This window comes from Triturus cristatus, chromosome 9 (assembly GCF_964204655.1).
Source record: "Triturus cristatus chromosome 9, aTriCri1.1, whole genome shotgun sequence".
Lineage (NCBI taxonomy): Eukaryota > Metazoa > Chordata > Amphibia > Caudata > Salamandridae > Triturus > Triturus cristatus.
Window position 1 is genome coordinate 764,872,893 of NC_140592.1, and position 15,337 is coordinate 764,888,229.

Consider the following 15,337-nt stretch of genomic DNA (forward strand, 5'->3'; position numbering starts at 1 on the left):
GAGCTTATAACACAGCAAAAGAGACGTATGTTTTTCTTTTTCCCAAGGGCCAAAAGTAGACCTCCATTTCTGCTCTTGTCTACAGCAATCCTGTCTGAAAACCATATATTCAGCTGAGAACCAGGGTGTGGACGGTTAACTTCTGATACCCGTGTTGGCCTTAATCAGAGCTATGCTATCCAAGGAGGTAGTGACCCAGGATTGGAAGCCTTCTGCGTAATAACCTAAGGGGTCAACATGACTGGCTCTGGAAAATTTAAGTGCCTATTCCAAGTTAGCAGAGGTAATTTTGCTCAAATTTCTACAGATGATATACTTGGGAGGAACCAGGCTTGCCCTCGACATAGAATGAGGGAGAGGAACACTAAATGAGATAGCCTGATGGTCTGTCCAGCTAAGGGGATCAACACAGTCGACATTCAGATCTTCATAATTAGAAAAAATACCATTGAGAGTGTGACCTGAAGTATGTGTAAAACAAACACAAGGAGATGATAGACGGAGCACTCAAATTTTTCAGACATTCACCCCCAGTGACAGATCTGGGTTGAATCCATCATCCTTCTTTAGCTCATAGCTGGGTCTGGACTGAGGTGGCAAAGTGAGCTAAAGAAGGATGATGGATTCAACCCAGATCTGTGACTGGGGGTGAGTTTCTGAAAAGTTTCAAAGCTCCATCCATCCTCTCCTTGTGTTTGCTTTGTTTGCCCTAAGTTGGCAGGGTATGCCCAGACGTGGTTCCCTTGCTCACTTTGCCACTTGATTCAAGCTAGCCTGGTGGATGAGGGGTGTTACCCCGAAACCGGTCCCAGGATGCTTGATTCCGGTTCAGGGAAGACCTGGCTTGGCAGTGCAGGCTGTACAGGATCAAGACTGATTTGCATATAGCTGGGTCTAAACTGAGGTGGCGAAGTGAGCTAAAGAACTATGATGGATTCAACCCAGATATATGACTGGGGGTGACTGTCTGAAAAGATTCAGCACATCCTCCATCATCTCTTTATGTTTGCTTTGTTCGCCCTAAATTGGCAGGGTATGCCCACACGTGGGTCTCTTGCTCACTTTGACACTGGATTCAAAATAGCCTGGCTGATGAGGGGTATTACCCCGAAACAGGTCCTAGGGTGCTTGTTTCCGGTTCAGGGAAGACCTGGCTTGGCAGTTTGGGCTGGACTGTTCCCATGAGGTACAGGGTCAAGACTGATTTGCATATAGCTGGGTCTAAACTGAGGTGGTGAAGTGAGCTAAAGAGCAATGATGGATTCAACCTAGATCTATGACTGGGGGTGAGTGTCTGAAAAGTTTCAACGCTTCATCCATCATCTTCTTGTGTTTGCTTTGTTTGCCCTATGTTGGCAGGGTATGCCCAGACATTGGTCCCGTGCTCACTTTGCCACTTTATTCAAGCTAGCCTTCTGATGAGGGGTGTTACCCCGAAACCGGTCCCAGGATGATTGTTTCCGGTTCAGGGAAGACCTGGCTTGGCAGCTCGGTCTTGCCTGTTCCCATGAGGTACAGGGTAAAGACTGATTTGCATATAGCTGGGACTAAACTGACTAAACTGAGGTGATGAAGTGAGCTAAAGAACAATGATGTATTCAACCCAGATCTATGACTGGGGGTGAATGTCTGAAAAGTTTCAATGCTTTGTCCATCATCTCCTTGTATTTGCTTTGTTTGCCCTAAGTTGGCAGGGTATGCCCAAACGTGGGTCCCTTGCTCACTCTGCCACTTGATTTAAGATAGCCTGACTGATGGAGGGGTGTTACCCCGAAACCGGTCCTAGGATGCTTGTTTCCGGTACAGGGAAGATCCTGGCTTGGCTATTCGGGCTTGACTGTTCCCATGAGGTACAGGGTAAAGACTGATTACCATATAGCTGGGACTAAACTGAGGTGGTGAAGTGAGCTAAAGAACGATGATGGATTCAACCCAGATATATGACTGGGGTGAGTGTCTGAAAAGTTTCAGCGCTTCATCCATCATCTCCTTATGTTTGCTTTTTTCACCCTAAGTTGGCAGGGTATGTCCAGACGTGGGTCTCTTGCTCACTTTGCCACTGGATTCAAGCTAGCCTGGCTGGTGAGGGGTGTTACCCCAAAACTGATCCCAGGATGCTTGTTTCTGGTTCAGGTAAGACCTGGCTTGGCATTTCGGGCTGGACTGTTCCCATGAAGTACAGGGTCAAAACTGATTTGTATATAGCTGGGTCTGAACTGAGGTGGCGAAGTGAACTAAAGAACGATAATGGATTCAATCCAGATCGGGGGGTAAGTTTCTGAAAAGATTTAGTGCTCCGTCCATCATCTCCTTATGTTTGCTGAAGTATGTGTAGGCATGCAAACCCGCTGGGAAAGCCCCAAGTTAGACATACGTTTAAGGAAGAAGGATATATCCTCACATGAGGGGTTGTTCTGATGGAAATTAAAATACACCAGTAAGGTGATATTGATAAAGCTGGATTCTTATCTATCTTACCATCACCATGAAACCTCTCAGGTCGCCAGGATCTTTCTATCTGCTAAATAGTGTAAAAGGGAGAAAATCCAATCTTACCACATAATCAAGATAAATCAATTAGGAACTCTAAAGGATCACTGACTCCGAAACTTTTAGAGATTTATTACAAAGTCAAAAATAACTGCACATACAAACACCTCATCACGAGGTTAAGAAAATAAATGGGCACTAGTACAAAAAATATCCTACACAAGAGTCTCATCAGACTCAGAATAAGAAGAATAGTTAGCTCCAGAAGCATTAGACAACCAATAACGGCTCCAATCTCTATATTAGAAGTCATTAACCTAAAAAGGAAAAACGATTAATCTGTCCCTACACTAACTCTATAATGACATCCCTACTTAGCATTTTTCCCCAGGCAGGAGAATAAAGGTGTCAGTAGTGAAGACTTCCTTAGAAGTACACTCACTTTGCTTAAGTCAGTAGCCAAGGCTACAGAGCTCGTTCTAAAATGCTCCTTCTAGCTCCTCACCTAATCCTCGACTGCTCAACCCTCGGGGCACTGTCCTTAATTCAAAATCACAAAATCGTAGAACACGCCCTCGTCACACCACTTCAACCAGGTCTTCCACCGGTACTTTTCCATCGAAACCTTTACTTCATCCAATACGATTCGGACTGACCTTGGGACCCAGGCACCTTCTCCTCTGAAAGTATCATATCTACATTCCTGTATACTCCCATGTTGGCTTCTCATACCACCCTAACTCCTAAAACAAAGGGTTAGTCTTTCTAACGAGCTAGGTATCTTTGCACCTGCAACAGAAACATGGGAACGAGAAACTTTCCACTCTCTGAGATGCACTAACTTTCCTGAAACCCAGAGCCTTTCCAAGGGAAACAATTTTCGGCCTTCAATATTCAGCTAACATAAGAAATGAATAGGCCTTTCTCTTAAACGTATATGCGATCAGGCCTTTACACATTTAAACACGCAATTCTAAAATCACATTATAAGCATTAATTTCATTACACTTCATACATAAATAAACAAAACTACACGTGCAAACTTTAACATGGTGCACGTTTAAGTCTAATACATCACATTATACGTGAACTAATCCATTATGCATCATCTAAAATATGTTTTCAATTTAGGCACCACATTGAGCTTCATAAATGACATGATTATATTTCTATTCGCACTATTATATGCTAAATTGGTACTACATTTTATACCCACACGTAAGGTTTTTACAATATATGGGGGCGGACTACCGGTGATTATGATGCACCCCTACAAATTCAGAACAACATGGCGCTCTATCAGTTCCCCCCTTTGATGACTAGTGTCATCACACCATTTCACAACTTCCTTGGAGAAAGAACCGACCTAAACAGAACTTGTTGCCATTCTTCCCCGTCGAAGTCTCTTCATATTCTTAAAATTCTGATAGTGACTGTCCTGCAGTCTGGCCATTCTCCCTAAAGCAAACTACACAAACCACAACAATGATAAGAGGTCTCAACACATAACCAAGGAAACCTTTCCCCAGATTTGCAAACCAACTTCCCACCTGACTAAATCCTTTGCCAATCTTCTCCCAAACACCCTCTTCAGTCAAATCCTCTATCTCATGATGGATTGTAGTGATGTTACTTATATATTTCTACAGATATTTTCTGTTATCTGGAATATAAGTACAGCTCTCCTGAACTTTCAATAATTTACAGACCCCGCCCTCTTTTGCCAATAAAGCATCTAAAGCAAGGCGGTTCTGCAAAACCATTGTCCTTATTGACAACATCTCTCCATCCACAAGTAACAATGACTTTGCTGTATTAATTTATAACTCATCAACCACAGTTGCCAATCGTCTGACTTTCACATCATTCAGAATTACTCCTAAGCTTGGTATTATCGCTCCAAAAACATCTCCAATCACCGCTCCTGCACTCTCAGCTCTTTTTCACTCTCGAATGCTGTCCACCTTCTAAAGATCCTCCGCATGGTAGATCTTTGGGAAAATAATCCCAATATAACACGTACCATACCAATTCGCAGGCAACTTGACATAGGCATTCTTTCCACCCACATAATAAACTGTTGGAATCACTTGCACAGAGCCTTGCAGAAAGTTCTTAGCAGAGTCTTCCATAGTGAAAACATGATCACACGTACTCTGTCCGACTGGGACCTTTTCATAATAGGTCTGATACCGTCTCACACACAACTTTCCCCTCTTCTCCTTGTCCAATGCTATAGGACCATAACTCCCTTTAGCTCTGTGAGGTATTTCCTCTTCGGTCCAATCTACTGGACTGTCTCCTGTGTCTCGTGTCTGTGTTAGTTTTCTATATCTATCTTCTACTTGATCTTCAAACTTTTTCTCTACATCTGACAATGAGCAAGTTAGATTGTGCCTGTGAGCATATGCTGTATCCAGTTCCAAAGACGGTATGAAATACTTCCTAAGCCTATCCTCTGATTTGTAGCAATCATACATGTTCAAATGCTTGTAAGCCGGAACCTTAGGAAGCACTGCATCGTAATTGGAAAAGAAATACTCAAACTGACCTCTTTCATAAAATATACTAAGCAACAGACTACATGAGATCCCATACGTCAGTGGAAGGTGGTGATACCTAATACCCTCGTCCACTGAAGCTGGTAACTGCATACAAACATAGCAGTCTTTTGCATCCATCGCATTAATACGAGTCTGGTAACGGCCAAAGACAATTGTTTGTTGTCAATGGCCCTGTTGAACTGTCGGTCCCTCCCTAGTCATGCGACAGAAATTAATTCCCTCATTCTCGACCACAAGTTGGACGTCTTGTTTTTAACAGAAACCTGGATCTCTTCCAGCTCCGGCCCGGATATGGTCAGAGCACTTCCACCAGGCTTTCTTATATCTCACCTTGATAGACCAGTAGGGCGGGGAGGTGGAACTGCCATCCTTTACAGGGATACGTTAACCTGTAAGGTCCAGGATGGAGGGATGAGCGACTGTGAGAGCTGTCAATTCTCTCTACGGTTGTCGCATACCGCTTCCTTGGCAGGCCTCCTTGTCTATCGCCCACCTGGGACCATGGGCAACTTCCTCAACTCTTTTCTTGAAACGGTCGCGCTTCTTGCCTCTTCCACAGTCAACTTTGTGGCACTAGGTGCTTTAACATCCATTTTGATGACCCCTCTGACTCTCTGGCAGTAGATCTTCAGGGTGATCTGAAAGCATTCGAGATTAACCTGGTCAATTCAGGTGCAACGTACGGGAAGGGACACTTGCTCGACCCCATTTTTTCGAACTCGGAACGCCTTAAAGTACTGCCCACGCTGGTTCTGCCCTGGACAGAACATTTTATGGTTCCGGCCCTGTGGCAGTTTGATGTCCCAGTGGTACCTACACCTAGAGTATACACGGTGGAAAGAGCCTGGTCTAGGCTCCCAGTGGATACCTGGGAAGTACACTTGGAGGCGAAACGTCCCCCCCCCCGGGCCTGACCCGCTAGTCGCTGATGCGAACTTAAACACCTGGTTGACCAACTCGCTCGATGCTATCCTCCCTAAGAAAAGACTACTCGCCAGGGGTAAGAGAGTGGGCTCAGCTCCCTGGTACACGCCAGAGCTCAGAGCTTTGAGGAAGGGTTGAGGAAGGGTTGCAAGAGGCAGGAGCGGATCTGGAGGAGGGACTGGGGCGAAGTGAGCCGGAGAGAATACCACGGGCAGCACTTAACATCTACAAATCCGCCATCCGGAATTTAAGTTCTTTGAGGAGAGAATAGGACTCTCTTCTAATTCCTCGAAAGAGTCGTTTAAGGTCATCAGAGAACTTCTGCAAACCCCCGAACCTCCGGTCACTCATGACAACCCGCGTGAAAAATGCTCAGAATTAGCCACGTTCTTTAAATCTAAGATAGAAAACATCTTGGCGTCCCTCCCTCGGTTAGCGCAGGAGCAATCCTCCGAATGCAACCCTGGGTCTCAGCCTGGGGTGAGGACAGCAGAGCTGGACTCCTTTGGCCCAGTCACTGTGGACGAGGCTCTTGGGGTCTTGGTGACCCTGAAGAGTGGGTCTCCGAGAGATCCGGTACCGATGAAATACCTGAAGCAGGTAGCTTCTACCATCGGCGGCCCAGTGACTGACCGTTTGAACCTATCCTTCACCCAAGGAGTTGTGCCTCCCAGCTGGAAAGGAGCGGTAGTTAAGGCCCTCCTGAAGAAGCCCAGCCTGGACCCCGCTGACCTTGCTAATTTTAGGCCTATCTCCCTGCTCCCCGGCCTTAGCAAGGTGGCGGAGAAACTTGTGAATATGCCTTTCGGGTTTTCTGGAATCCAACTCTCTCTTGGGTGACTCCCAAACGGGATTTCGCCCTGGCCAGGGGACGGACACTGCCCTGCTGGCAGTCGTGGAGAATGCCAGGAGCATTTTGGATTCAGGGGGATCGGTGGCAGTGATCCTCCTGGACCTTAGTGCGGCATTTAACACCGTAGACCATCAGGTGTTACTCCAGCGGCTGTCGGGGTGGGGGTCTCCGGGTTGGCCCTGAAATGGCTCGCGTCCTTCTTAGAAGATCGGACGTTTGAGGTTTGGGAAGGCCACGAGAAGTCAACATCGGTTCCCCTCCAGTGTGGTGTGCCACAGGGCTCATCGCTGAGCCCCATACTATTTAATATCTATATGGCCCCACTGGAGAGTGTGTTACTGCCACTGGGTATCAAGATCATCAGCTATGCGGATGATACCCAGTTGGTGGTTGGGCTTCCCCAGCCGGCGAACCAACCCGACCTGCTGCACACATGTTTAGCCAGGGTCTTCACCTGGATGTGCAACTCAGCACTTAAACTTAACGGTTCAAAAACCGAACTGATAATGCTGGGGAACTCCCCTCCCTCCTTGTCCCCTAGTAGCTGGCCTAGCTGTCTGGGAGCGCCACCTACCCCAAAACAGGAGATTAAGGGCCATATGTAGGTAAATAATTTTTACCGATTCTTAAATACCGAATTTTACCGAATCGGTATTTAAGAATCGGTAAGTTATATGTAGGTCAACAATCGGTACACATTACCGAATCGGTAAAATTCGGTAAACATGAATCGGAATTTACCGAATCGGTAAATACCGAAGCGGTATTTTCCAAATCGGTAAATACCGAAGTGGTATATTCCGATTTGGTAAATACCGATTCGGTAAATACCGAATCGGTAGTTCAAAAACACATGACTTCAAGCAGCCAATCCTGTGCAACCTAAACCCCACCCAACCAGGGAGTGGCCACACCCAGGCAGGTGCACACAATTAGCAGACTCTGGAGAGGCTGGGAGTGCTGAGGAGAGGAAGAGAGCAACTGCCTGATTCAGACCTGGAGACTGCAAGAATGGCCAGCCAGGACACAGAGAGGGAAGGAGGGGAGAGGAAGCGAAAGCTCAAATTCAGCCCAAAGGAGCTGCAAGTTCTGGTGGAGGAGGTCGTGAAGCAGCACCAGAAACTATTTGGAAAACTGTCACAGCAAGTGCCTGAGTCAGAAAAACGAAAGATCTGGCTTGGAATCCAGGCACAGGTGAATGCCATGGGAGTGACCCCCCGGGACATCGATGTCCTGAAGAAGCGGTGGTATGACATCCGCATCATCACAAAGAGGAAGGTGGCAGAATTAAAAAAAGAGGCCAGCCAGACAGGAGGTGGACGCAACAGAGCACCAGCCCTGACAGAACTGGAGGAGCTAGTGGAGACAACGATTGAGCCAGAAAGCATCGTGGGGATTGGGGACGCTGACAGCTCCGCCAGAGGCACCTCCAAACAAGGTAAGACGCTTGCACAGCAATGTGCCCCCCCCTACCCCTATCCCAACTCCCAAAATGTGCTATGAGAATCCCACTCCAGTACAGGTATTAGTGCATGCCTGCAATGCATCATGGGAGATGTAGTCCCTGAAAGGCCAAACATGATACGAGGACATTGAGATACTGTCTAGAAATTGTATTGTCATGTCATCAAGAAAATGCTTCAGGTACACTTAGCTGCTGTCGCTTTTCTGTCCACAGGCACTACTGCGCACAGAACTGGCCATGACAAGGGAGAGAGGGCACACCACACACCCAGCACAGAGAAGGCCACCACCAGTTCCGCCCAGGGAACGGCACCACAGGCAGTTACACCACCCCAGCCAGCATCGCCGCTCCTGCCAGCATCCCCAGTCCTGCAGGTGTCACCACCATCTTCACCTCCTGCATTGCACAGGTTGAGGAGGCGTCCTGCAGCCAGGTTGGATGTGACCGACTCATCATCCGAAGACTCGAGGGGCCCGGAAACGTCCACTGTACCCCAGGATGTAACCCATGCCAGTGTGCCTTCCGAGTCTGAGGGAGAACACACAGTTGGCAGATGGCGCCGCAGGGCTCGGCCGCAGAGTCCACCTTCCCTTGGGCAGGGCCATGGAGTGTTCTCAGGTCTTGAGGGCACCATGGTGAAAATACAACGCATCCAGACAAGGGCAATGGTGTCCGTACAGCGACAGATGCGTGGCCTCAACAACACCTTTGGAAACATTGAAAAGGGCATCACCACCATGGCAGGGGGCATGGCTGATATGGCAGCGGGCATGCGGGACATGTCCCAATCCATCATGCTGCTGTGCTCAAAGTTCGATGAGGACAGGGCAACACGGCGCAGGGGACATCAGAGGAAGGATCAGACCTCGAGGGCAGTGAACCGGCTGGCGACTGCCACATCGCTGATCTGCAGGCGCTCTGTGGCGATGCAGGAGGGCCTTGCACAGTGCAGCACAGATGTGTCCAGGGGGATGGTTAGGGTCACAAGTGCACTAGAAGTGCTGCTCACCAGCCAGTCTGCAACAGCTGGCGCTTTGGATGCTGGCGACACAGAAGACACGACCAGCAGGAGCAGCATAACCCCCCCTGTCCCAGACACTCGTCGGAGCAACAGGCGTCAACGTGGTGCCACTGGTACCCCAGCCAGTGAGGACGCCCCCTCAATTCCATCCCGCACTGGTGAGCGTGGGCGCAAACATTAATGCGTCATGCGAAACAATGACACATTTGGGTGAAGTAACCCTTAACTCACAAAATTTTATTTTTCATTGTTGTTGGAATACAATTTCCTTTGTGTTGTGGCGTAGTGCTGCCTGATTAAACTACGTTATGGCATCCAACTACAGGCTGTGTCCCCTTACTCATTCAGAAATAGTTGCATGTGATCTCTGCCCGTCTCACTCTTCCATCTGTTGCTGTTTGTACTCCTGCTGCGTTGGCCTCTGCATGTGCAGACTCATCATCATTGTCCTCAATATATGTAATTTCGACCTCTGTGCCTCTCTTTGTGGCAAGGTTGTGCAGCATTGCACAAGTGGCAATAATCTTGCAGCAGAGGATGGGTGTGTACTGGCGTGCACCTCCACTCTTATGGAGGCAGCGAAACCTGCTCTTCAGTAGTCCAAACGTGCGCTCCACCACATTGCGAGTAGATTTGTGTGCCACATTATATCGTCTCTCACTCTGGGTTGATGGGTGTAGGTAGGGAGTGAGGATGAATGACCGCACGGCATATGCACTGTCCCCTAGGTGAGTAAAAGGGAGACATCAGTCACATGCCTCAATACACTATGATTTGCACTGAGTACTATGGAGCGTCACTGTTACTTACCTAGCAGGTATCCTTCTCCAAATTCTCCCGCAAGCAGTCGTGTGTAGATCCCACTGTTCTGGAAGATGTAGGAGTCATGGGTGCTCCCAGGGAATTTGGCAACGATATCAGTGATGATGTTCCCTGCATCGCAGATTACCTGCACATTGATGGAGTGGGTGGACTTTCTGTTTCTGTAGATGTGCTCAGTGGCAGCTGGTGGGCAGATTGGGATGTGTGTGCCATCTATACAGCCAATGACATGGGGGAACTGTGCCATGTGATAAAAGTCAGTTTTAGTTTTCTGCAGTTCAGCCTGTGTGTTTGGAAAGCTGATGTAGTGGTGCATTCTCTGCATCATGGCATCCAGGAACTTCCTGAAGAAACGGGACAGGCAACTCTGGGATACACCGCCCACCGCAGCTATCACCCCCTGGTAACTGCCAGATGCAAGTAGGTGTAGGCTGCAGAGCACCTGCACATGTGGTGGTATGGCATGCGCCCTTCTTGTTGGCTGGTCCAGGAGTGGGTGCAGGTCCCTTATCAGGTCCATGATGGTTTGGGGGTGTAGCCTGTACCTTTCATGTATCTCTGCGTCAGTCAGTTGGAAGAGTGTGATGCGCTGTCTGTAGATGCATTCCTGCCGTCTCCATATCCTCAGTCCTGCAGCCTGTAGACGTAGCCGCCTTGCAATGACATACAGAGCGGCCATGTTGTCCATGCTGTTGCATTTTGGGATTGCTTATATGCACTGTTGAAAATTACCACCTGCTTTCTATCAGTGTTAATTACCGACTCTTATTTACCGATTTTCAAGGATTTCTTAATTACCGAATTTACATACATATCATTTTTCCGTATTACCACTTCATATGTAAATGTAAATGTAAATGTCAAGGTACTTATAGAGCGCACTGTCACCAGGCGGCCACCTTGCGGTGTCGCCTTTGCGGTTTCCTGGCGCTGATACTCATACCGCTGTGGAACCCCTCCTGGCTTTCCCTGTGAAGTGTTCACTCCTGGGCACCCCCAGGGTGAAGCCAGGCATCCTTAGCGCTGTAGGGGCCGGTGTGGAGGTTAAGCAAGCTATTGCCCAGAGTTGCAGCGTGGGGCCCGTGATTAGAATAGGCACCGAGGCGAGAATAGACAGGTCCGAGGAAATTGAGCCCGAGCCCCGCCGAGGCGGGAATCGAACCCTGGTCCCTGGCCAGAACTCTGCTTCAGGGTCTGCCGCTCTAACCATTGAGCCACACTCCTCCACTCATATTTACCACTTCATATTTACCGATTCGGAAAATATGTATTCGGTAAATTTGAAGCGGTATTTTAGAAGTCGGTAAATTTGAATCGGTATTTACCGATTCATATTTACCGAATATGGGTTTTTGGCCTCCTACATCTCAACTATCTAAATACCGGTCGGTAACGGGTTTTTTACCGAATTTCGGCCGTTACCGACCGGTATTTAGCTACCTACATGAGGCCCTAAGAGCTTGGGGGTTTGGCTGGAGCAGGACCTATCCTTCAAGACACACGCAAAAAAGACCGCAGGCGTGTGTTTCGGCCTGCTCCGGTCAGCCCGGAAGATCCTACCCCTCCTCCCGATGGCCACTAGGAGGTTTCTAATCCAGGGTCTCATCATTTCACGGCTGGACTACAGCAATGCGCTGTTTCTGGGGGCTCCAGAATCAACTCTAAACAAATTGCAACAAGTGCAAAATGCTGCTGCCAGGCTTTTGACGGACCTTCCCAGGAGGCAGTCAGCCCGACCTGCGTTGAAGGCGCTCCACTGGCTCCCTGTGAGAGAGAGGGTGAAGTTTAAAGCACTCTGCATGGCTCACAAAATCTTGCAGGGAAAAGGGCCCCCTATCTTGCGGAGTATGGTCCAACCTTATAAGGCCTCTCACGCCCTCCGCTCAGACCACCAACATCTCTTGCAAGTTGCGAAAGTAAAAAAGCCAGGACTGGCGGTAGAAGATTTTCCGTCAACGTGGCAGCATTATGGAACTCCCTTCCGCATGCCCTTCGCTCCGAAACTGGCACCTTGCAATTTCGCAAACTTTTAAAGACTCATCTGTTCCCTGCTTAGTGCTCTGCTGGTTTGGTGTGTACTCTGGACGAGCGCTGGGATGCCCAAGGGTAACCACGCGCTATACAAGATTCAATAACAATAATAATAATAATAATAATAATAATAATAATAATCAACATATTCATATAGCAGCCTGGCGTACGCATTAAGCTTAAAATCACCTCTAGACAAATCTCGGTGAAATCTACGACTCTCTTCGATTAATAAAGCTCTTTCAGCTCCTATGGTGACCTCCTTTTGGCTAGGAGTGGTGGGTGTAGGGGTCCCTTGCACCTCCACTGCCTGCTCATGTGGAACTATATACAAAACCACAACTACTATGATTATAGAAACTATCACTCCACCTACAAGTGTACCTACTACTAATTTGGATCTACGGTGTGTATCCCCAGCCTCCATGATCTCGTAAAAGTTCTCAAAGTTCTTGGTTTCAGCAGCTACCACTCAAGAGTCTCTTTTCTCTTCTACGCGTCGCTTGCTAACCAGTTTGAACAGCACTCTGAGAAGCTGGAAATTCCCTTTGCATTTTCAGTTCCTTATTTACGCAGTGCACAAAAAGACTTCCCTAGCCCTCTTTCGCCTTCTCTGCAGAAAGTCCCTAAATTTATTTTTCTTCCACTCGGGCCTAGGTTATCTTCTTTATAGACTTTTATTTACAACAAAGTTCACTTTCAGTCCAGAATAAGATCAGCTCCAAGAATCTCTAAAACGTGTTGCAAAAGTTCAAGACGAAGAATTATCGTTTCATGAGTCGGTGGCTCAAACCCAAACGTTGGAAAGGTCAATCTGTGCAATATCAGTTCATGAACTTTGCTCAGAAGTGGGGGATTTTGAACCGTTACAGTCAGCACTCCTTCGATTTCAAGTGCTGGTACCACCAATCCCACATCGATTTTCATGTTAGGAGTCTTGCTGACCACAGTCACGGACCTCAACCTCCCTGAACTCACCACTCCTGGCATCAGTCACAACGTACATCCACTCCGGTGTGGCGTATCCCTGACATGGCACTCTTGCTCTCCTGGACCTTCTCAGACCTCCTTGAGCCTGTTCTCCGTCGCTTGGCTCTGATTCAGACGTTTCGGAAACTGGAGCAAGGTCTCTTTCAGGTGCCAATCTCAGATTCAATCGCCTCTGACTCGCGGGCCAAACTTCTTCTGCTCTGGTGACACTTCTGCTCTCTCTCTGGATACCCTGTGCACTGCTTCCTTCTTCAGCTGAATTTGACTCTACTCCACCCACAGCAACATCTTCTCCATCTGAGTCAAAGTCGGGGTTTTGATTGACGGAGCCCCCTTCAGCCTGCTCTAGTGCACAACCAGCTGCGTCAGCGACCCTCACAGCTTGACTTGCCCTCTCATGTGGCCCTGCCAAATCAGCTGGATTTACATTCAAGAGAGGGGCTGTTTCTTCCAAGGATGCTGAAACTCTGCGGGTATGGTGGGCATGCACCCAGTTTGGCAATCCTCCGCACGTCACTACTGTGTTCGTTACCAGTATCACCTGGTAAGGGCCGCGCCACACGAACATCCAGGCAACTATTCCTCACATGCTTACGAACAAGCACCCAGTCCCCCGGACACAGGTCATGGCACAGGTCATTCAAGGCTGGAGCAGTTGCTGCTTGCACCTGCTGAGACACAGAATGGACCATATCAGCTAGTCCTTTGCAGTAATCGAGAATCAAGTCATCAGTGATGTTAATTAAAGCCGTAGCTGGCACTGCGGGCAATCGCATTGCCCTCCCCATCAGGATCTCATGCGGGGACAACCCTGTTCTCCTGTCTGGAACACTACAAATACTCATGAGAACAAGAGGCAATGCATCAGGCCACTTCAGAGATGTCGATGTGCACACTTTTGCCATCCATGCTTTCAAAGTTCCATTAACCTGCTCCACAATCCCAGAAGCCTCTGGTCTACATTCAATGCGGCACAAAGCAACTTCATGATTTCACTGCGGAAATGTGTCCCCCTATCTGATTCCAAAGAGGTCGGAAAACCGAACCTCAGGATAAGCTCCTTCAATAACAGCTTAGCTACAGTAAGAGTGTCACACCTACGTGTTGGGTAAGCCTCCACCCATCTTGAAAAAACACACACCACAGTCAGAATATACCCCAACCCATTACACTTTGGCATCTCAATGAAATCCAACTGCATCCTATTGAAAGGTTCTCCTGATCTCCCAATGTGACTCAAAGTAACCACAGTCTTCTTTCCAGCATTCATCTGTTGGCAAGTAACACACCTCTGACGCACTGCTTCAGCAACCGCACAAAATTTCGGGTTGTACCATGTTTGTCTAAACACTCGCACCAATGCATCTCTGCCAAGATGTCCTGCACCATGTATCAACCTTGCCATTGGGCTCAACAAGTTTTCTGGTAACACTGCTCGACCATCACTTGAAACCCAAACATCCACATTTCCTTTCTCACATCCTGATCTGATCCATACATCACGTTCCTGTTCGGTAACCTCATCCTGCAATCGTTTTAGTTCCTCCCAAGTGTCTGCCATGGCTAACATCATGCTGAGCTCGGTTCTTTCTTGGCTCTCTCCTGTGTAATCTCCTGTAAATATACATCCTTGTTCTGCACAGAAGCGGGCAACTTCGTCCGCATAATTATTGCCCAGAGAGACAAAATCAGTCCCCTTCCCATGAGCTGTACACTTGACAACAGCAATTTCCTTGGGACATTGTAATACATCTAACAGCTGTCTCACATATTTCCCATTCCTGATGGGTGAACCCGATGATGTCATGAATCCCCTCTGTACCCATAACTGTCCAAAGTCATGAACCGCACCGAACCCATACTGGCTGTCAGTGTAGATTGTGATTCGGATTTGATCAGCAGCCAAACAGGCACGAGTCAAGGCAATGATTTTGGTTACCTGTGCAGAGTGTACTCCTTCTAGACAAGCAGCTTCAACAACTCCTGTGGTAGTACATACAGCAAACGCTGCTCTCAACCGACCAACATTGTCTCTTAGGCATGAACCATCCACAAATTTTATCAGGGTCAGAAAGTGGTTCATCGACAATGTCAGGTCTCGGCTTGGTGCATCGTTCAGTCACATCGAGACAATCATGGTCCTCACAATCTTCATCATCTGTATTTGGAATAGGCAT